At 40.6% G+C, this 20,374-nt stretch overlaps 1 protein-coding gene across 2 annotated transcripts in view; it reads left to right on the top strand.

Moving 5' to 3' along the window:
• The first annotated feature begins 2,325 nt into the window (after positions 1 to 2,325).
• Positions 2,326 to 20,374, top strand: part of LOC150082405 (uncharacterized) — a 267,788-nt gene continuing 249,739 nt past the window's right edge. The window contains exon 1 of one of the 2 annotated variants that reach the window (XM_090379267.1): positions 2,326 to 2,433. The gene's annotated coding sequence lies outside the window, so the exon portion shown is untranslated. Of the gene's footprint in view, positions 2,434 to 2,745; positions 2,918 to 20,374 lie in introns of those variants that run through there. The other variant, XM_090379266.1, reaches the window with a different exon arrangement.

The raw sequence follows: 20,374 nt of genomic DNA, 5'->3' as shown, positions 1-20,374 counted from the left end.
TTTTCAGAAGAGATTTCTCAAATACCTTTAGTAGGCTTGATGCAGAAGAAATAGGACGGAAGTGACTGGGCTGAGAAGCAGAGCGTATTTTTGGCAGCGGTCTTACTAGATAGACATGCCACATAGGAGGGAAGAATTTTTGATGAAGGATTTTGTTGAATAATGACAGAATGGGATCAACAATAAATGTACTCAGGCATTTCAACATAAACTGAGGAATCCCGTCTGCGCCGGCTGCGGCCGTAGGTGCTAAACTGTTTATTGCATCAATCAGTTGATATTTGGTAAGTTGAACTGAATTTAAGAGGTCGGTTGAAATCGGATTGATTGGTAATTCCATTGGTGTGATGGATTCTGGCTGAGCCGCAAACCTAGTTATGTGGTCGAGCCAACTGCTCAGATTGAGTGAGTGAATGGCGTCCTCTGATTTGCTTCTATGGAAGGGCTTCCCTTTATTTATGGTAGCCTCTAGGTGAAGTTTTATTGCCTCCCTCTTATTCCTAATGAAAAGAGCCCTGGCTCGGGAGAATGCAGTTCTGTCCGAGGGTGAGCCGGAGTTTTTCCACCGCTTGTGCATGTTCTGTTTGACGTGGAAGCTTTCAGAGAATTTTCGACTCCACCAGGCCCTTGAATGCTCTGTAATGGTTAGCTTCTTTGTTGCAGCATAGAGAGAGACAGTCGCTATCCATCTTGTCATTAGGTCAATTCCGAATTCAGGGTCGCATTCCTCAAGGACATCCCATGGAATTGCCTGGGCTGCATAAACACACCTTTCAGGATCAAGGTATTTGGGCGCTGTAATAGTTTTGGCTGTGACTTTCCTCCTGCCAGAAGTGATGGGTATTTCTGTTTGCACAGAGAGAATGATGGGGTTATGATCGGACTGTAGGTTGCTTGTCGGGTTTTGATTAGCCACACAATTTGCTGACGCGAACGCGAGGTCCAATGTGCTTTCACCCCTCTGGGTGGTGTGCTCACCTGTTAAGTGGGAGAAGACAGAGGGTGCTAATCAATGGGTGCTGCTCTTCGTGGACTAATGTTATTAGTGGAGTCCCACAGGGTTCGGTGTTGGGTCCACTGTTGTTTTGTATATTTATCAATGATATTGATGAAGGTATATCAGGCTTAATGTCGAAGTTTGCAGATGACACGAAGGTTGGCAGGGTTGTTAATGACAGTCATGGCAGTGTGCTACTGCAACAGGATCTAGATAATTTGGGCAGATGGGCTAAGAAGTGGCAACTGAAGTTTAACCTTGACAAATGCAAAGTACTGCATATGGGTAGAAGTAACCCCAGAGAAACGTACCAACTGTGTGGTACTACACTTAAGGTGGTAGAAAATGAAAAAGACCTGGGAATAATTGTGCAGTCAGATATGAAGTTTTCTGAGCAGTGCAGACAGGCTGCTAGGGCAGGTCATGGGGTTTTGTCAATGATATATAGGAATTTTGCTAGCAGGGAAAAGGAGGTGATTGTCCCTCTGTATAAGGCAATGGTCAGGCCATGCCTTGAGTACTGCGTACAGGTCTGGAGGCCTCATTTTAGGAAGGATGTAGATTTACTTGAGCGTGTACAGAGAAGAGCAACACGATTGGTGAGGGGAATGAAGGGATCCTCTTACCAAGAGAGGCTTAACTTCTGCAAATTGCAGTGGCTGGAGACTAGGCACCTGCGCGGTGATCTGATTGAGGTCTATAAGGCCTTGAATGGGTTGAGCACGCTGAATTCTGATGGGATCCTCCCACTTGTTCAGAATACGAACCTACGGGGACATAAGTTCAAATTAAGAAAGGATAGATGTAGAATAGATGTGCGGAAATTTGCCTTTAGCCAGCGGGTGGTTAATTGCTGGAACAAACTTCCATCTGTCGTTGTGGAAGTTGATAGGTTAAATAAATTTAAGGAGGAACTGGACAGGCATTTGGAGGGTATGGTGTGATTTTTTTTTTTTTTTTTTTTTTGGCTGATGCTGCATAAGCTCCTACACTTGCTTTCTTGCATCAAGTGCCACTACTACTACTACTATTACCAATTGACTTAGCCATTAATAATTAAATTTAATTTCTTTGTTCTTCCTTGCCTTAGTGCATACTATGGTTAAAAGGTAAGCCGCAGCCATTGATGGAAGCCTCCACAGTGATTCATTTTGAGGGAAATGGACCATTATGTGCCACGCTGGTCCAGTGCGGGATGGCAGATCGATCGTATTTAGCAGTTAGTGGCTTGAACTCCTGTCTACTCAAAGAGCTTGTGCTACTGCACTCCTGCTTTTGACCACTCGGCTATGGAGGCCTATTTTATTTATTGTACTGCCTCTATATTCTGTTGGTACTTCTGATCCCGTCTGTATACTGTATTTCCATATACTCCCTCCCCTTGAAGATTACTGCTTTTGCCAATTTCAAAAAATTAAAACTATGATACGTTGAAAGTAAGTGTATACAGTATTATCCTTTTTAGTATTTTTTAAAAAAATAGAATTTATAAATTATATCACGTGATAATAGTGTTTTCTCTTCAGAATATATTTTGTAATCGTAAGAATTCTGAGATTATTTACTGAGAATTGTTTAGTTAGATATATTTACTGTTTACTTCGAGATATTACTTTAATATAATCACCTTTTCCATGATAATTTGAGTAGGTGCGAGATTTTTATCTTCGATAGCTGTTCACTGTTGGCTTTTGTTAGCCTTGAACCAGGTGTTTAGAGTATATATCCTTTCCGTTTTGATGTAATATTGGTTCCGGTACCGGTATTGTTTCATTCGTTAGGGTGTAAACTGTCAACCGGTTTTGTAGTGTACTCTTTGTATACTTTGGGGTAAAAAAAGTAAATAAACATTAAAACGTGATTTTGATAATTATATATCTTAGTTATCATTCTTATTAACAAGATTTTTGGCAAGTAAAGGTAATAGTACACGCAATCCAGCATTTTGTGTTTGATAGTAATACTTTAACTCTTTGTAGTAGAACTTGAAGATTTTAAATGCTTTTCATCCCTGTCATTATCTTTTCTAGTAGAATTTATATATACATTCATTTGCGGTACTTCCTCTGTTGAAAGTAAATTATGGTTGTTGCTGGTATTTCTGAGATTAGATCTATACGGTTTTGTCATCGGATATTTTAACAATATGACATGTATGTAAACCTAGGTAAATCCGTATAACTAAACAAAGGGAAAATGTCTAAAGTGGTCTATTTAATTAATATATTCAATTAATAGTTCAATTCATTAAAATTAAGACGTAAAATTAGATGTTGAAATAAATGGAGAACTCCAATTTCTTCATATCTGTTTAGATTTGATTCAACTGAAGAGAAGCGGTTTGCGTAAGTTGGGTGATGGTTTAAATTCAATTGTCTGCGATCAGGTAGAGGTAGAATATTTTTGGTTTCAGAACATCCGCCTGCCATAAGCTTTTGTCATGTTGATATATGCTTAATTAATTAAAGCCACCGATTTTTCATCGTTCTAAACTGTCTGTGAGATTTACTGATGAGCAGCAGGAATAGTAAGACGTACAATTTATACGGCAGACTGCTGTAAAAGTATATCATACGTTTTATTGTTTAAATGGTTTGCTGGTAACAGGATTGCAACTGTTTTTGTTATAATACGAGGAAAATATTTTCTGCCAAAGAAACCTATTGTAATAAACTTTAAAATTTTAGCAAAGGAAGAACAAAAAAAAAAAAAAAAAAAGAAAAACCAATAAGAAAAGAAAAATACTTTCCTTTCAGTCTTTCACATTAAATTGTATTAATTATTATTTTTTTCTGTAAGTTTGAAGTAATTTCTTGGTATTAGTTTAAATGGTATGAATTTATTGTAGGTAGATATTGCAATTTTTGAGATTTGATTAATAGAAAGCAAGAAACACCGATATTCTTAAATGGCAAGTTGAAAATTAAACATTAGACTGATATTTCTTGTATGATATTTTTTTTTTTTTTGTGTCAGCCAGATTACTTTTACCCTGTAATCTTTCATTCTAAAATGCATAGAATTGTGTCCCTTGAATTTCTGAATTTTTTCAATATTTACACTCTCAAATCAAGTGATCAACATTGGAATTGACTGAAACAGCTGATTTTGAGGCAACTGCATTTGATTTGACTGGTTCAGTTCCAGATGACTGATACATGTTATTAATAATACTGTTATAGTCAAAGAACTAAGTGTATATGCTAAATATTAGTACTAAATGTATTGATATAATTATTACCGGTTCATTAAGATTATTACTATGTTTAATACCACTCTTATACCTCGTGAAATTAATAATATAGTTCATTAAGCTATTAGCCTAACTACTATACTATGAAAGGGAAATCAATTAAGATATCTTTCAGGTATCTTACCGGTACCCATCATCAGACCATGCTGTTGGGAGAACAAAAATAGAAAGGGTTACAAATTTGAATACAAATATAGTAATAATCTTAATGGAAAACAATCATGTAATGGCCTTCCCTAATTATATTACCAGTTCAGTTTTGGCTTTTGTGTTTTATTCCATTTCTGAAATTTAAAAATGAAATGTATAAGTTAATTCATCTCTTGCACACATCTGAAAAGTACACCAAGAACCAGTTGCCTTTTGCAATCTTGGTGATGTACAATTTTCTGCAAATTGCAGCATTTGGAGACTAGGGCTTTGAATGGTTTGGGACAATGCTGATTGGATTCTTCCTCTTGCTCAAGACCATGCACAGGAGGAGGAGGAGGCATGAATTCAAATTGAGGAAGTATGGTTACAGAATAGATGTGTGGAAGTTTGCCTTCAGCAAATGGGTATTTGATTGCTGGAACAAGCTTCCACCTATTGTGGAAGTAAATAATTTGAATAAATTCAAGGAAGAACTAGAATTTTTTTTTTTTTTTTTTTGCCGATGCAGTAGAAGCATGCTTTTCTTGCATAATTTTGCCACTATTAATTCTAAAACTAATAATGTATGCCCTCCCATCCTCAGTGATCGATATTTCTGAAGAATAATCTTTTGAAAATATATTATATATAAGAAATGTATATCAAAGAGAAACTTTTTTATGAAATGGGAAACAATAAGTTTTATTGAAAATTGTATCAAACATATGATCAATATTTACACTAGATTGTTAGCAGATGACATTTCAGAATTTTTACTGAATCCTATCATCAGAAATCAAATGGGGCCATGGGTGAAAGGGGGAATTATTTAATATAGTGGGAAATATAACTTTTTACATTATTTACTAATTACATAATTTATACATTTATATAATTTAATTTAACATTGTGTAAACTTTTTATACTATGTCAAATGTTAACAATGGTGCATTTTTTTGGTAAAGAAGTACATATAAGTTACAACATGGGGCTACTCTGTACTAAAGTTTTTAACATACAAATAAACTTAACTCATTATGTGAGCTCCAGTGCACTTATGGTTGGGAAGTACAGAGTAAATGGATGGAAGGGAAATCAATCAAGAGAGAGAGAGAGAAAAGCTAAGAAACAGTACATACCTCAAGAATCTTTTTTTCTAAGGGCTACTCCAATATTTCAACCTCATCCTGACTACCTCTACAGGAAGGATGCAGGGTAGAGGATGACAGCCGTATACAGCAAGAGAGATAGACTTTTGTGCAAGGCAACCAGAGAGAGAGAGTAGTTCTGAAACAATGGAGAGACAGCTTGATATTAAGTTGAGAGTACGGATAATATAAATTATGGTTAACAGATTTAAAAGCAGAATTGCGATACAGGAAGGCCCTGGTCAAAGGTTAATTATATAAGTTCAGAAAAATTGATGTATCATATTAGATAATCTCCCAAGTTTAATTTTTTTTTTTTTTTTTTATATATTATGAGTTCTTCAGACTTCAAAGGTATTAGAACCTATATTAGCATTAGCATTAGTAGAGGCATATGATGCAAGAAAGCAAGCTTATTCAGCATCAGCCAAAAAAAAAAAAAAAACACACCACTCCCATTTCACCCCTCCGTTCGCTCAAAATACCTGTCCAGTTGAGCCTTAAATTTGTTTAGGCTATCAACTTCAACAACAAGTGATGGAAGTCGGTTCCACCAACCAACCACCCTTGGCCAAAGGCAAATTTCCGCACATCTATCCGACATCCGTCCTCCCTCAATTTGAATTTATGCCCTCTGAGGTGATTATTCTGAGCAAGATGAAGATTCCCATTGGCATTGAGCATGCTCAAACCATTCAAAGCCTTATACACCTCTATCAGATCACCTCGCCGGTGCCTAGTCTCCAGACTCTGTAATTTGCAAAACTTAAGCCTTTCTTCGTAAGAGCAACCCTTTGTTCCATTCACTAATCTTGTTGCCCTTCTCTGTACCTGTTCCAGCAGCTCTACATCCTTCTTGAAATGAGGCCTCCAGACCTGTATACAGTACTCAAGATGTGGCCTAACCATTGCCTTATACAAGGGAATAATCACCTCCTTATCCCTGCTAGAAAAATTCTTGTATATCATTGACAAGACACCATGAGCTACTCTTGCAGCTCGTCTGCACTGCTCAGAGAACTTCATATCTGCCTGCACAATTACCCCCAGGTCCTTTTCATTCTCCACCACTGTCAGTGTAGTACTGCAGAGTTGTATGTTGCTCTGGGGTTACTGTTTCCCATATGTAGTACTTTACATTTGTCAATGTTAAACTTCATTTGCCACCTCTCTGCCCATCTGTTCAACCTTTCCAGATGCTGTTGCAGCAGCATAGCGTCAGTGGTGCCCTTAACAACCCTGCCAACCTTTGTATCATCTGCAAACTTCGACATTAAACTTGATATCCCATCATCAATATCATTCATAAACACCGAAAACAACAACGGACCCAACACTGAACCCTGAGGAACTCCACTAATAACATTAGTCCACGTTGAGCAGTGTCCATTGATTACCACTCTCTGTCTTCTGCCACTGAACCATCCCCTTATCCATAGCAGCAATTTGCCTCCAATGCCACACTGCTCCAATTTGTGCAGCAGTCTTCCATGTGCAACAGTATCAAAAGCCTTTCTAAGATCCAAATTAGCATTAGCATTAGTAGAGGCATTTGATGCAAGAAAGCAAGCTTATGCAGCATCAGCCAAAAAAAAAAAAAAAAAAAACCACTTCCACTTCACCCCTCTGTTCGTTCAAAATACCTGTCCAGCTGAGCCTTAAACTTATTTAGGCTATCAACCTCCACCACAAGGGATGGAAGTCTGTTGCACCAACCAACCACCCGCTGGCTAAAGGCAAATTTCCGCACGTCTATCCTACATCTGTCTTTCCTCAATTTGAATTTATGCCCTCTCAGGTGATTTTTATGAGCTAGAGGAAGAATCCCATCAGCATTGAGCGTGCTTAAACCATTCAAGGCTTTATACACCTCTATCAGATCACTTCGCTGGTGCCTAGTCTCCACACACTGTAATTTGCAAAACTTAAGCCTTTCTTCGTAAGAGCACCCCTTTGTTCCATTCACCAATCTTGTTGCCCTTCTCTGTACTCGTTCCAGCAGCTCTACATCCTTCTTGAAATGAGGCCTCCAGACCTGTATACAGTACTCTAGGTGTGGCCTGACCATCGCCTTATACAATGGAATAATCACCTCCTTATCCCTGCTGGAAAAATTCCTGTATATCATTGACAATACTCCATGAGCTACTCTTGCAGCCCGTCTGCACTGCTCAGAGAACTTCATATCTGCCTGCACAACCACCCCCAAATCCCTTTCATTCTCTACCACTGTCAGTGTTGTACCACAGAGTTGATACGTTGCTCTGGGGTTGCTGTTTCCCATGTGTAGTACTTTACATTTGTCAATGTTAAACTTCATTTGCCACCTCTCAGCCCATCTGGTCAACCTTTCCAGATCCTGTTGCAGCAGCATAGTGTCAGAGTGTCCTTGACAACCCTGCCAACCTTTGTATCGTCTGCAAACTTGGACATTAAGCCCGATATATCATCAATATCATTTATAAATACAGAAAACAATAATGGACCCAACACTGAGCCCTGAGGGACTCCACTAATAACATCAGTCCACGATGAGCAGTGTCCATTGATTACCACTCTCTGTCTTCTCCCCCTCAACCACCCCTTTATCCATAGCAGCAATTTGCCTCCAATGTCACACTGCTCCAATTTGTGTAGCAGTCTTCCATGTGCAACAGTATCAAAAGCCTTTCTAAGATCCAAGTATATAATATCAAAGTTATTCCCTGCATCCAGTTCTTTTGTGACTGCATCATAGTATCCAATCAAGTTGGTCAGGCAAGACTTCCCCTTAACAAAACCATGCTGTGTCGGAGCTATAACTGAAGTTTTGTCTAAATGATCCTGCAGTGCTTCTTTAACCAGTGCCTCTATTAATTTTCCTGGAACAGAAGTTAAGCTCACAGGTCTATAATTACTTGTGTCAGCCTTTGATCCTCCTTTGTGAATTGGGGTCACATTTGCACATTTCCAGTCTATGGGTACCTCCCCTGAGTCCAAGGAAGCTCTCATAATTATGGCTAAGGGTTTGCTTACTTCCTTTGCTGCCTCCTTTAATATAACTGGATAGATCCCATCCACCCAGGGTGCCTTTCTTGTGTTTATCTTCAACAGTTTCTCCTCCACTTTACTCCCAGTTATTTCAAGATTCTGTAGCTTACTGCTAGAGTTGAATACACCTCTGGCATTCCCCTTGCTGAATAACTCCTCATGTGTGAATGTCGATGCAAAATATTCATTTATTTTTTTAGCTTGTTAGCTACCTGAGCAGGATCATCAACAGTTGACCCATCAATATCAAGTGGACCAATCTGATTCATCCCATTCCTTCTAGAGTTTACATAAGTAAAGAACTCTTTGCTGTTCTTTGCATCCCTTGCCAAGGATTTCTCGTAATCTGCCTTCGCCTGCCTAACCTCCTTTGTAACTTGGTTGCATATCAACTTGTATCTATCATAGGCTTCTGTGTCATGTGTTAATTTGTATGTATCCCATGCATTTTTCTTCTCTGCCATATGCCTCATTAGTTCATCTGACATCCATTTTGGCCTAAACCTTGAACAATATTTCTTAGTTGGTATGTAAAGCCTAGTAGCTTCCAAGATAAGTTCTTTGAATGCTTCCCATTTTGCATTTGCTGTTGGTAACATCATCAGTTGGTCCCACTGTATAGAATTTAAATACTGTCTCAGTCCATCGTAGTCGCCTTTACGGAAGCAATAACCCTTCCCTTTACCCCTAATGGTAGTTACCTCTTTTAGTAAATCCCACTTCAGCACACTGTGATCACTGCCACCTAGTGGTTCATTTATCTGCAGATTCTTAATGAATGAAGGATCACTGCTGATAATCGAATCAAGAGTATTACTCCCTCTAGTTGCCTCCCGAACATGCTGATGTAGAAAACAATCATCCAATAAATCCACAAAAGCCCTGCTAGTGTGTGAGTAACCAGCCCCCAAAAACCAGTCAATATCTGGGAAATTGAAATCTCCCATTATAAGACACTCTGATTTACTGGCCCACTCTATTTCCCTGTACAGTTCCTTATTATACTCATCAGAGTCATTAGGCCTATAGCACACTCCTACTCTCAATTTTGATCTCCCAATGCTTATGTCACACCAAACTGACTCCACACTGCACTGTCCAGCGATATCGACTGGCTTCACTTCCTTGGTTTTTATGTGTTTCTTAACTAATAGCATAACACCTCCCCCCTTCCTATCCTGTTTATCCTTTCTGTAGACGTTGTACTTCCCAAATTGCAGTTCCGCATCCCTTATATCTGTGTGACACCACGTCTCTGATATCCCAACAATATCTGCTTTCGATGTTTTGAGCAATACCTCAAATTCATCAAATTTATTTACTAAACTCCTAGCATTGGTGTACACGCAAGTATACCTGAACCTGTTTCTATTCTTAGCCACCCTAACACAACCCATGTGTTTACTTGTACCGCAATGGCTCCCAGCAGTCTCTGAAATACCATGCATCTTGTTTTTCAGGCTTCTGCTCATTCTAATAGAAGCAGTGCAAGAATCTCTTTCACCTCTGCCAGTGGCTACTGTCAATCTATTGGTCTTTGTCTCCCCCCAAGCTAGGCAGGTTTCCGACCCACCTAACACTGCCTCGATAGCATCAGCAAATATTCTTGCACCCTTTCTATTTAAGTGTATCCCATCCCTGTAGAAGCAATCTCTCCTGTTAACAAGTACAGTCCAGGCTGAAAAAAATTCTACCCCTTGAGCCTTGCACAATCTTTCCAGGGCCGAATTGATCGACAAGGCTCTCATCATATACTCCCTCCTATCGTGTCTGGGCAGAATTGCAGACACTTTCAAATTCAACCCTAATTCTCGGCTTTTGTTCAACAGTGACCTGTACTTGTTAAGTAATTCTGCCGGTCTCCTACTCTTAATATTATTAGTGCCAACGTGTACAACTATATCACCTTTTGTGACCTTAAAAGATGATATTCGCTCTACAATGTCATCAACCTTTGCTCCTGGAAGACATACCCTGGTCCTGTTCCACCTATCTTTTTTACAAAGCATGTTCCCCGTTTCCCTGACAATAGAGTCACCAACAACTACTAGTTCCTTCGGGACCAGCGCATTCTGCCTTGGGGGTTGTCTCTGTGTCACGCGATGCCCAAGTGCAAGCTCTGGCGTTGATGTGGGCAGCTGAGAGCTTGATGGGCCCCTCAATTTAGTTTCTTCGAGGGCATCCACCCTGTCCTTCAAGCTCTCATATAGGCCCATAAGAACGCCGAGTTGTTGCCTGATATCGATACACTCCTTGCATCGCGCACACACAAAGACATCCCCCTTGGCAGTATCATGTCCCGTACCCGATTGCTCTGCAAACATCAAGCAAACAGTGCATTTTATAAGGCTGTGAGTCAGAGGACAACTGCCCCCCTCAGTTCTGCTCTGAGCCACAGCACTTCCATTAGCTTGAGCCTTTTACTTTGCTGCTCTGGTCTGAGTCATGATTCTATTAATTTATTAATTAATTATGTTATTAATTATATTACGCTTGTAATCTAAGTCGTTATATGTATTTATTTAAACGTACAATTTAACTGCTAACGAAGTTCAACTAACGCTATCTAGTACGTTATATAACCTACGGTATATCTAGTATGGTATCACAATGGCGGGAAAGTTACTAACGGTAGCGGTAGTTACGAACACGTGGAAACCCTTACCGATACTTTTACAAGGCCGAGTAAAGAATAAATACACCAAATTAATCAAAAAATCACAAAATAATGTTATACTACTAAATTTAAATCAAAAGTTTTAGAAAAACAATAATTTCAAATCAATAAATAAGAAAAATCCACTTAGCGGCTTGGAACACGACCGTCACTAGTAGCCTCGTCAGCAGATATCAAAGTTATTCCCTGCATCCAGTTCTTTTGTGACTACATCATAGTATCCAATCAAATTGGTCAGGCAAGACCTGCCCTTAACAAAACCATGCTGCGTCTGACCTATAACTGAATTCTTGTCTAGATGATACTGCAGTGCTTCTTTAACCAGTGCCTCTATTAATTTACCTGGAACAGAAGTTAAACTAACAGGTCTATAATTACTTGTGTCAGCCTTTGATCCTCCTTTGTGAATTGGGGTTACATTTGCACATCTCCAGTCTATGGGTACCTCCCCTGAGTCCAAAGAAGCTCTCATAATTATGGCTAGGGGTTTGCTGCCTCCTTTAATATATCTGGATAGATCCCATCCACCTCAGGTCCCTTTTTTATGTTTATCCTCAACAATCTCTCCTCCACTTTCCTCTCAGTTATTACAAAATCATCCAGCTCACTGCCAATGTTTACTTTACCTACATCATTCTCCTTCCTGAATAACTCCTCATGCGTGAATGTAGATGCAAAATACTCGTTTAGATTGTTAGCCACCTGAGCAGGATCCTCAACTGTTGAACCATGAATATCCAGTGGACCAATCTGATTCATCCCTTTCCTTCTTGAGTTTAAATAGGTAAAGAACTCTTTTCTTTTTTTCTTTGCATCCTTTGCCAAGGATTTTTCGTAGTCTTGGTTTGCCTGCCTAATCTCCTTTGTGACTTGGTTACAGACCAACTTATATCTATCATAGGCTTCCATGTCACCCATTAATTTGTATGTATCTCATGCATTTTTCTTCTCTGCCACATGTCTCATTAGTTCATCTGACAACCATTTAGGCCTAAACCTTGAACAATATTTCTTAGTTGGTATGTAAAGCCTGGTAGCCTCCAAGATTAGTTCCTTGAATGCTTCCCATTTTGAGTTTGCTGTTGGTAACATCATCAGTTGGTCCCACTGTATAGAATTTAAATACTGTCTCAGACAAACTCAGCACACCGAAGCATGGTATTACTCAATACCATGCTTCAGTGTGCTGAAGGTTGAGAAGACAGAATAAGATACCTGTTGATATTAGACTTCAATTTCTGTAGATTGTAATTTTCAAGAAATGCACGTGAAGCAAGGTTGTTCCAGCAAGCAGAAGTTGAAGGATAAATAAGGAAGAATAAAAATTTGTTCTTTGAGTTGGATGTTGGTCAGTAAATGAATCATGACTTGTAGTGGCATGTGTTTGAACTGTGGGGAGAATTGCAGAAGCCAATTAAGTACCCATGGAAGTATCTACGGAAAAAGGCATGCAATGGAAACAGAATGACTATGAGACAGGGAGTTCAGAGATTTTGCAAGACATGATCATTATAATTAACCTGATTGCCTTCTTCTGAATGGAGTCTAGAAGCCTGAGAGAGTGTTTTGGGAGCACTTCACTAGATGTGGGAACATATTCCAAGCTATGGCCGATTTCAGATTTGTATAGAGGGAGTAGTTTAGGAGAAAATAATGCCAAGAGAAAACCCAGTTTTTTAAATGCAGAGATGGCAGTATTTATGACATGCTTAGGCCAAGTGAGATTAGAAGTTAGGTAATCCCTAATAGAGATATGTGATAGGATATCACATATCTCTTTGTTGCGAGATAAGATAGGATTGAGTTTTACGATTGAAATTGCAGTTATTTTTGCCCCTTGGAGAATTACATGGAGATCAACATTTAAGGAATTGGTAGTGGATATTTGAGAAGTTGAAGCTTTTTATGCAGAGCAATATTTCTGAAACTGGAAGGTGGAATGTAATATGCTGGCATCAGCAAAACTATGAATAGGATTAACAGGCAGTAAAAGAAGGGTCATTAATTAAATATACAAGAGGAAAAGAATGGAGAAAGAACTGAATACCCAATTGCAAAAAAAAAGTCTGCAATCCATAAGATGAAAACTTGTTTCAAAGACCTGTCTGCCAAACATGGTCAAAAGTCTTAGAAACATCAAGAGGTAACTGCTTGAGTTTTATCAGACTTTTCCATTGAATTTACCCACAGATGGGTAACATAAGCCAAAATATCACCAGTGAATAAACACCGATGGAATCTATATTGGCAGTCATTGATCAGGTGGAAGGTTTTGAGATGGTTTATGAGTTTGCAGTTAATGAAATTTCTACCGTACTTAGAAAGAGTAGAAGTTAGTACAATGAGATGATAATTGGATCAGAGGAATTTGTCACTTGTTTTATGACTTGCAAATTTGTTCATTTCCACCTGGCTGGAAATGAACAAATTTGCATGTACAGTAAAAGTCCGAAAATCCAGGCTGATCGGAGACTGGGTCGATATGGATTTTCCGGATTCTTAGGCAGTACTTTTAAAATTTAATAAGATGGAATAAAGAAGAGATGACCAGGTAAATTTTGACAGTTTATTCATTAGCAAATAAAGCATGTTTCAAACTGATCAAAACGAGCAGTTTTAAATAAAAATAAAGTAAACACCTGACAAAGGTGTAAACAAAAATTTTCACAAAAAAAAAAAAAAAGTGTGTGTAACGCTTGAAATCGTGTTTAAAAATGAACAATGTAAAAGAAAAATACAGTATATAAATGAAAGCAGAAGATACATATTTTATATAAATTAATTATTTTTTTTCGTTTATTAATGAAACATTTTCTTATAAAATACAAAGTTTGAAAAACAAACAAATATTTATTCATTCTTTTGTGCGATTTCTGTTGCACTGCTTGTGGATTCCATTCACAAGCAGTGCAACAGAAACTTGCAGCTTCTACTCTATCTGCTGCATTGCTTGACGCTTCTATTGCTTTCTTTAAATACCTTTGTATATCATCTTGTTTACGACTTTGTGATAAAATTATTATGGACCATGTGCACATGCATGATGTTCCGATCAGTTCCATTAGTTCTTTCACTTCAGATGCCTTCAGCTTTATGTGAAATCCTTCAAAATCTTTATTTTGATCAGATTGTAGATCTGCAAACATCAAGTTCGGCCATAACTTTCGCCACGCTCTTAAAAGAGTTACAGGTTTGACTGCATTCCATGCAGTCGCGTGTGAAAATGTTGCATCTTTGATTGTAAAACTGTGTCGAAATTCTGAAGGGTCGACATTCTTATGCATCATTTTCGTCATAAAATCATTTTTAAAGTTCCTAATGACTCCTTGATCCATGGGTTGAAATAATGGTGTTACGTTTGGTGGCAAGTAACATGCAAAAAAAAAATTCCACAATCAGACACTAATTTTGATTTATGCAGGTGGGCCCTACAGTTGTCGAGAAGTAGCAGGCACTTCTGTAGCTGAGTGGTTAGGAGTGCAGTAGCACACGCTCTTTGAGTAGACCGGAGTTCAAGCCCCTGACTGCAGAATAGGGTCAATCTGCCAACCCGCACTGGACCAGCTTGGCAGATTATGGTCCATTTCCCTCAGCGTGAATTGTTGAGGAGGAGGCTTCCATCCTGCAGCCCCTCGACGTGGGCACCTGTACGTGGTGAGGGGACCTCCCAGTGACGCTGCTGGACTTCCAGACTAGCATCTGGGATCCAACGCCCACAGCCCAGGTTCCAGGCTTACATCAATGGAATCCGGCGTGTTTGCCGTGCGCTGCGACCCGTGGAAATTTGGAAAGGGGGATCCTGGTGGTTGAGGGGCCCAGCTTCAATACACCACTTTGGCCCCTGCTTCGACAAGACGGGTGGTCCTGGAAGATCCGGCTAGGATCAGTCGGCTAGTAGGCTCGCCTGCGAGGGTCAACCGTGTCAATGCCACGCCCCTACCTTCATGGTCCGAGGGACAGGATTCAGGCTGGCGGCGGTGCGGGTATAGTGTCTGGGTAGCCCTGGTGTTCCACTCCCGAGCGCATTTATTGCATGCCGGGTAGTGGGCATCCCTTTGGGCTCCGTGGTGGGTGGGGAGCCCGGGCACTGAACAATTTAAAAACTATATGAATCCTGATAAACTTACTTCTTCAGGGGCCCCAACCCGGTCCCTATCTGAAAATTTAGACAGAGAAACAGATAGCATTATTGCTAAAAAGAGGCAGCGAACCGAATTACCATCAGGGCCTGTCCCAAGGTTCTTAATCATGCATTCTACCAATGAAACACCGATTGGTAAAATGTCGCCATTTTTTATTCAAAAAGGGTTAGATGGGTTAGCAGGTTCACCCAAATCAGTTAAGAGGCTTCGTTCTGGGGATCTCTTGATTGAATCTAAAAATGACAGGCAATCAGAACATCTCCTCCGAGTAACATCAATCGGAGATTGATGTTACTCAATTCATTGATTGAGAACACTCAATTCATTGATAGGTGTCATTTCGGAGTGGGACCCTCTCGACGTAACCGAGGAGGAAATCTGCTCTGAATTAAAACCACAGGGAGTTATTGCCGTCAAGAGAATTACTGCGTGAAGGGATGGAAAAATTGTTAAAACCAGGAGCGTTATCCTGACTTTTAACTCTCCTAAACCTCCTGACGAGATTAAAGCTGGCTACATCAACTGTCCAGTACGTCCATACGGTCCGAACCCTTTACGGTGTTTTAAATACCAGAAGTATGGACATTCTCAAATGGCCTACCGTGGAGTCCTTGCATGCGCTCGATGCGGTGCAAAGGACCACGAAACAACAGCATGTTCAGCCGCAAAACCCACCTGTATTAACTGTGAAGGCGAACACCCGGCCTACTCACGAGCATGCCAGAGGTGGAAAGAAGAAAAAGAAATTCAACGGCTGAAGGCAGAGCTAAACATATCATACCAGGAGGCAAGGAAATCGGTGAAATCCCTGAATATCAACAGACCTACCTATGCCCAGAAGGTAGCAGGGAGATGTTCCGTCGGAACTCAGACGGACATGACCATTCCTCCAAAGGAGTCTTTCACTCCCATCGCGCGTTATCTCTTAAGCTCTCAAAAACCTGCACAGAAGGACCAATCAGCTGCCACTTCTATATCGGTACCTCCTAATGCTCCACAAGTAACAAAGGTAATTATGAAAGAAAAGAATAAGAAAGGGGAAGTCTCCCCTACTACCCAAGTAAACATGGATGTCGAGCAGAAGGAGGTACCCGAAGATTCAGTCTTGGAACTCTTTGCGGAGGAAGAAATGGACGCGGGATAGCGTCCATTCTTCCCCAAAAAAGATAAACCCAAGACTGATAAAAGTAAGCCCTCAGCACCTCGGAAGCCGCCTGATGGACCCACCAAGCCAAAATAATGGGTAAATTCCTACAGTGGAATTGTCGTGGATTCCGGCGAAATACTGATGACATCAAGGCCCACCTGCAAAAGCACGAGCCAGTTTGCTTTTGCTTGCAGGAAACTTATCCCACAATGCATAACACCACAATTTTTCGTAAGGATAGAATTGCGGATGGTCCTGCTCATGGAGGAGTGGCTATCCTTGTGGGAAACCAGACCCCAGTTCAGCCCTTGCTAATTACAACTAGCATAGAAGCTGTTGCAATTCGCCTTTCAGTGGGATTTTTATTAACTGTGTGCTCCATTTATTTGCCACCTGGGACTGACATCTCCCAGGCAGACCTTGATGTTCTTCTAACGCAGCTGCCTCCCCCTTTCTTACTTCTCGGGGATTTTAACGGACAACACCCTGTGGGGTAGTGCTAACATCAACGGAAGGGGACGAGTCATAGAGCGTATGCTCAATGACAATGACCTTTCCCTTCTAAATACTGGAACAAACACCTTCTTCCACATGCCTACCCGTACTTTTTCTGCCATTGATCTCACTATCTGCTCCCCTTCTCTACTCCCTTCATTCACTTGGGAAGTGGAGGAGAATCCATACGGAAGCGATCACTTCCCTGTGATAACCTTGTTACACAGTGGGAGACCATGTCTTCCCTTCAGTTTACCACGGTGGAAGATTGATCAGGCTGACTGGACTGTCTTCCAACATCGGGCAAATTTTGATCTTAGCACGGTCAGTCAAGAGCCTATCAATGATGCAGTTAAGTACATCACAGAAAATATTGTCCAAGCAGCTGCGAATGCTGTTCCAAAAACATCTGCCCGGTTTCCACCATTTCCCAAACCTTGGTGGAATTCACAATGCACAGCAGCAAAAAAGGCTCAAAACAAAGCGTGGGGGATATTCCGCCGATATCCTACCACGACCAACCTTATAGCCTTTAAACGTTTGCACGAGCCAAAGCACGATATATCCGTCGTCAGAGTCAAAAGGAATCATGGATCCGTTTTACCTCATCTATTAACCAGGCTACCAATTCTAAGGTAGTCTGGGATAAAATCCGGAAAATGAAGGGAAAATATACATCCCACCCTTCTGCAATCCTAGATTATAATGGATGCGCTATTGCAGATCCAACTGCAATAGCCAATTCTTTTGGGGAAACATTCTCTAACATTTCTGCAACATCTTCGTATTCCTCAGAGTTCCTGGTCCTGAAATATAAAATCGAAAAACAGGCACTTAACTTTAAATCTAAGAGCATTTATCCCTACAACGGGGATTTCACTATTCTGGAACTGAAAAGAGCCCTCGCTCTTTCCCAAGCAAGTGCCGTAGGACCAGATGGCATCCATTATGAAATGATTAAACATCTTTCATCAAAATCTATGGATTGTCTGCTCCTTCTGTATAACAGAATCTTTACTGAAGGGCAGTTTCTGGACTCCTGGCGAAAGGCAATCGTTCTTGCCTTTCCTAAACCAGGAAAGGATCCAAAAGTCACCACCAATTATCGTCCTATTGCTCTGACTAGCTGTCTGTGCAAAATCCTGGAGGGAATGGTTAATTCCCGTTTAATATGGTACTTAGAATCAAACGACCTTCTCTCCAAAATCCAGTGCGGCTTCCGAAGGAACCGGTCCACTTTGGACCATCTTATTAGACTGGAAACATCCATCCGGGATGCTTTCCTAAAATGCGAACACTTGGTGTCGGTGTTCTTTGACATGGAGAAAGCGTATGACACAACTTGGAGATTTGGCATCTTAAAAGATCTGCATAGCCTTGGCCTTAGGGGGCAACTCCCCATTTTTATTAAAAACGTTTTAGCCAATCGATCTTTCCAAGTTCGTGTGGGATCCTCACTCTCTCGTTCCTTCAGTCAAGAGGAGGGAGTACCACAAGGATCAGTATTAAGTGTCACGCTTTTTGCCATCAAAGTAAATTCCATCACAGAACAACTTCCTCCAACTGTAAACAGTGCCCTCTATGTTGATGACTTTAGCATATTTTGTCAGTCATGCAACATGAGGGTTATTGAAAGACAACTGCAAGAAAGCTATTGATCGCCTCAACTCCTGGGCTCTTACTAATGGCTTCAGGTTCTTGCCAGAGAAGACCGTTTGCTTACACTTTTGTCGTAAGCGTAATCTTCATCCTGAACCTGAATTAAAGCTCGGACAAAATGCAATTCCAGTAGCAACGGACACAAAATTCTTGGGACTCATATTCAATAAAAAGCTGACCTTTCTGGATCACACCCGTCAACTCCGCACCAAGTTCACAAGAGGGCTGAATATTCTGCGCTCTCTTTCCTCAACATCTTGGGGTGCGGATCGATGCACCCTGCTACGCATCTATCGTGCACTTGTACGATCCAGACTAGATTACGGGTCCCTGGTATACAATTCGGCCAGAGACAGTGTACTTCGATGGCTGGATCCTGTCCATCATCAGGCTCTCCGTATCGCTATTGGAGCATTTCGAACATCTCCTGTCCAGAGCTTATACGTCGAAGCAAACGAACCACCGTTATCACTTCGACGTAAGCAGTTGTCTCTAAAGTACGCCTTAAAACTGAAATCCCTGCCAGACCATCCTACATGGCCATTCGTTTTTGAGCCACGATGGGAAAATTTGTACAACACCCGTAAGACTGCTAATCGTCCTTTTGGTATTCGTCTCCAAGAGCTACTCAAAGAACTTAATATTAAGGTAGACAAGGTTGCCCAAACACCAAAGCAACCCCTTCCACCCTGGCATGCTCATGTTCCAACATGTGACTTGTCCCTTAGAAATTGGGGAAAGTCGGACACTCTATCGTCTGTCTACCTGCAGCTTTATTCAGCACACCGAGCTGAACATTCTGACTTCGCGCCAGTTTACACAGACGGTTCGAAGTCGGAATCATATGTGGGATCTGCTGCTGTCTTTACAGACAGCACTACATCAGAGCAGATTCCCTCTGAGTGCAGTATATTTACTGCAGAGCGCAGCATGCTATAGAGTTAGCCTTGGATCACATTAGTGAATGCCAATACCAATGGTTCATTTTATATTCCGATTCTCTCAGCGTGTTACAGGCTTTAATATCTGTGAGATATAATCCTCATCCAGTTCTGTCTAGTATTCAGCAGAAGATTCACTTCCTCCTCGGACGTGAATATGATATCCACTTCTGCTGGATTCCCAGCCACATTGGGATTAGGGGAAATGATTTGGCTGACGCCGCAGCCAAATCAGCAATTCCCAATAATAACCACTGCCTGCCAGTCCCCTATTCAGACTACAGGCAAATAATACACCAAAAGATATATTCCCAATGGCAGGATTCGTGGAATAGACAGACTGTGAATAAATTATATCGTATAAAGCCTGTTATTGACCGGTGGCAGTCTAGTCTGCGCAGGAATCGTAAGGAGGAAGTTGTTCTTGCCCAGACCCGCATAGGACACAGTCATTTAACTCATTCGTTTTTGCTGAGGGCTGATGACCCTCCTATGTGTGTGTCCTGTGGCACAATTTTAACGATTAGACACCTTTTAATTGAATGTCCAGATTTTAGCAATATCCGTCTTACCGCTTTTAACCATCTGACTGAGCCGTATACACTCAGTCAGATTTTATCTGACAATGACAATGTCAGATAAAATCTGACTTGTAGTCATCTAAAATTTTTTTAAACGTTGCATTATATTCTGTTGCTGCTTATGTATCAGCCGACTGTCTTTCTCCAGCAACATCTAACTGTTAATATCATG

The sequence above is a fragment of the Mastigoproctus giganteus genome, chromosome 8, assembly GCF_048544385.1.
Source record: "Mastigoproctus giganteus isolate SK-2022 chromosome 8, ASM4854438v1, whole genome shotgun sequence".
Classification (NCBI taxonomy): Eukaryota; Metazoa; Arthropoda; class Arachnida; order Uropygi; family Thelyphonidae; genus Mastigoproctus; species Mastigoproctus giganteus.
The sequence above is the reverse complement of the archived record's forward strand: the minus strand, read 5'-3'. Positions and strand labels throughout refer to the sequence as shown.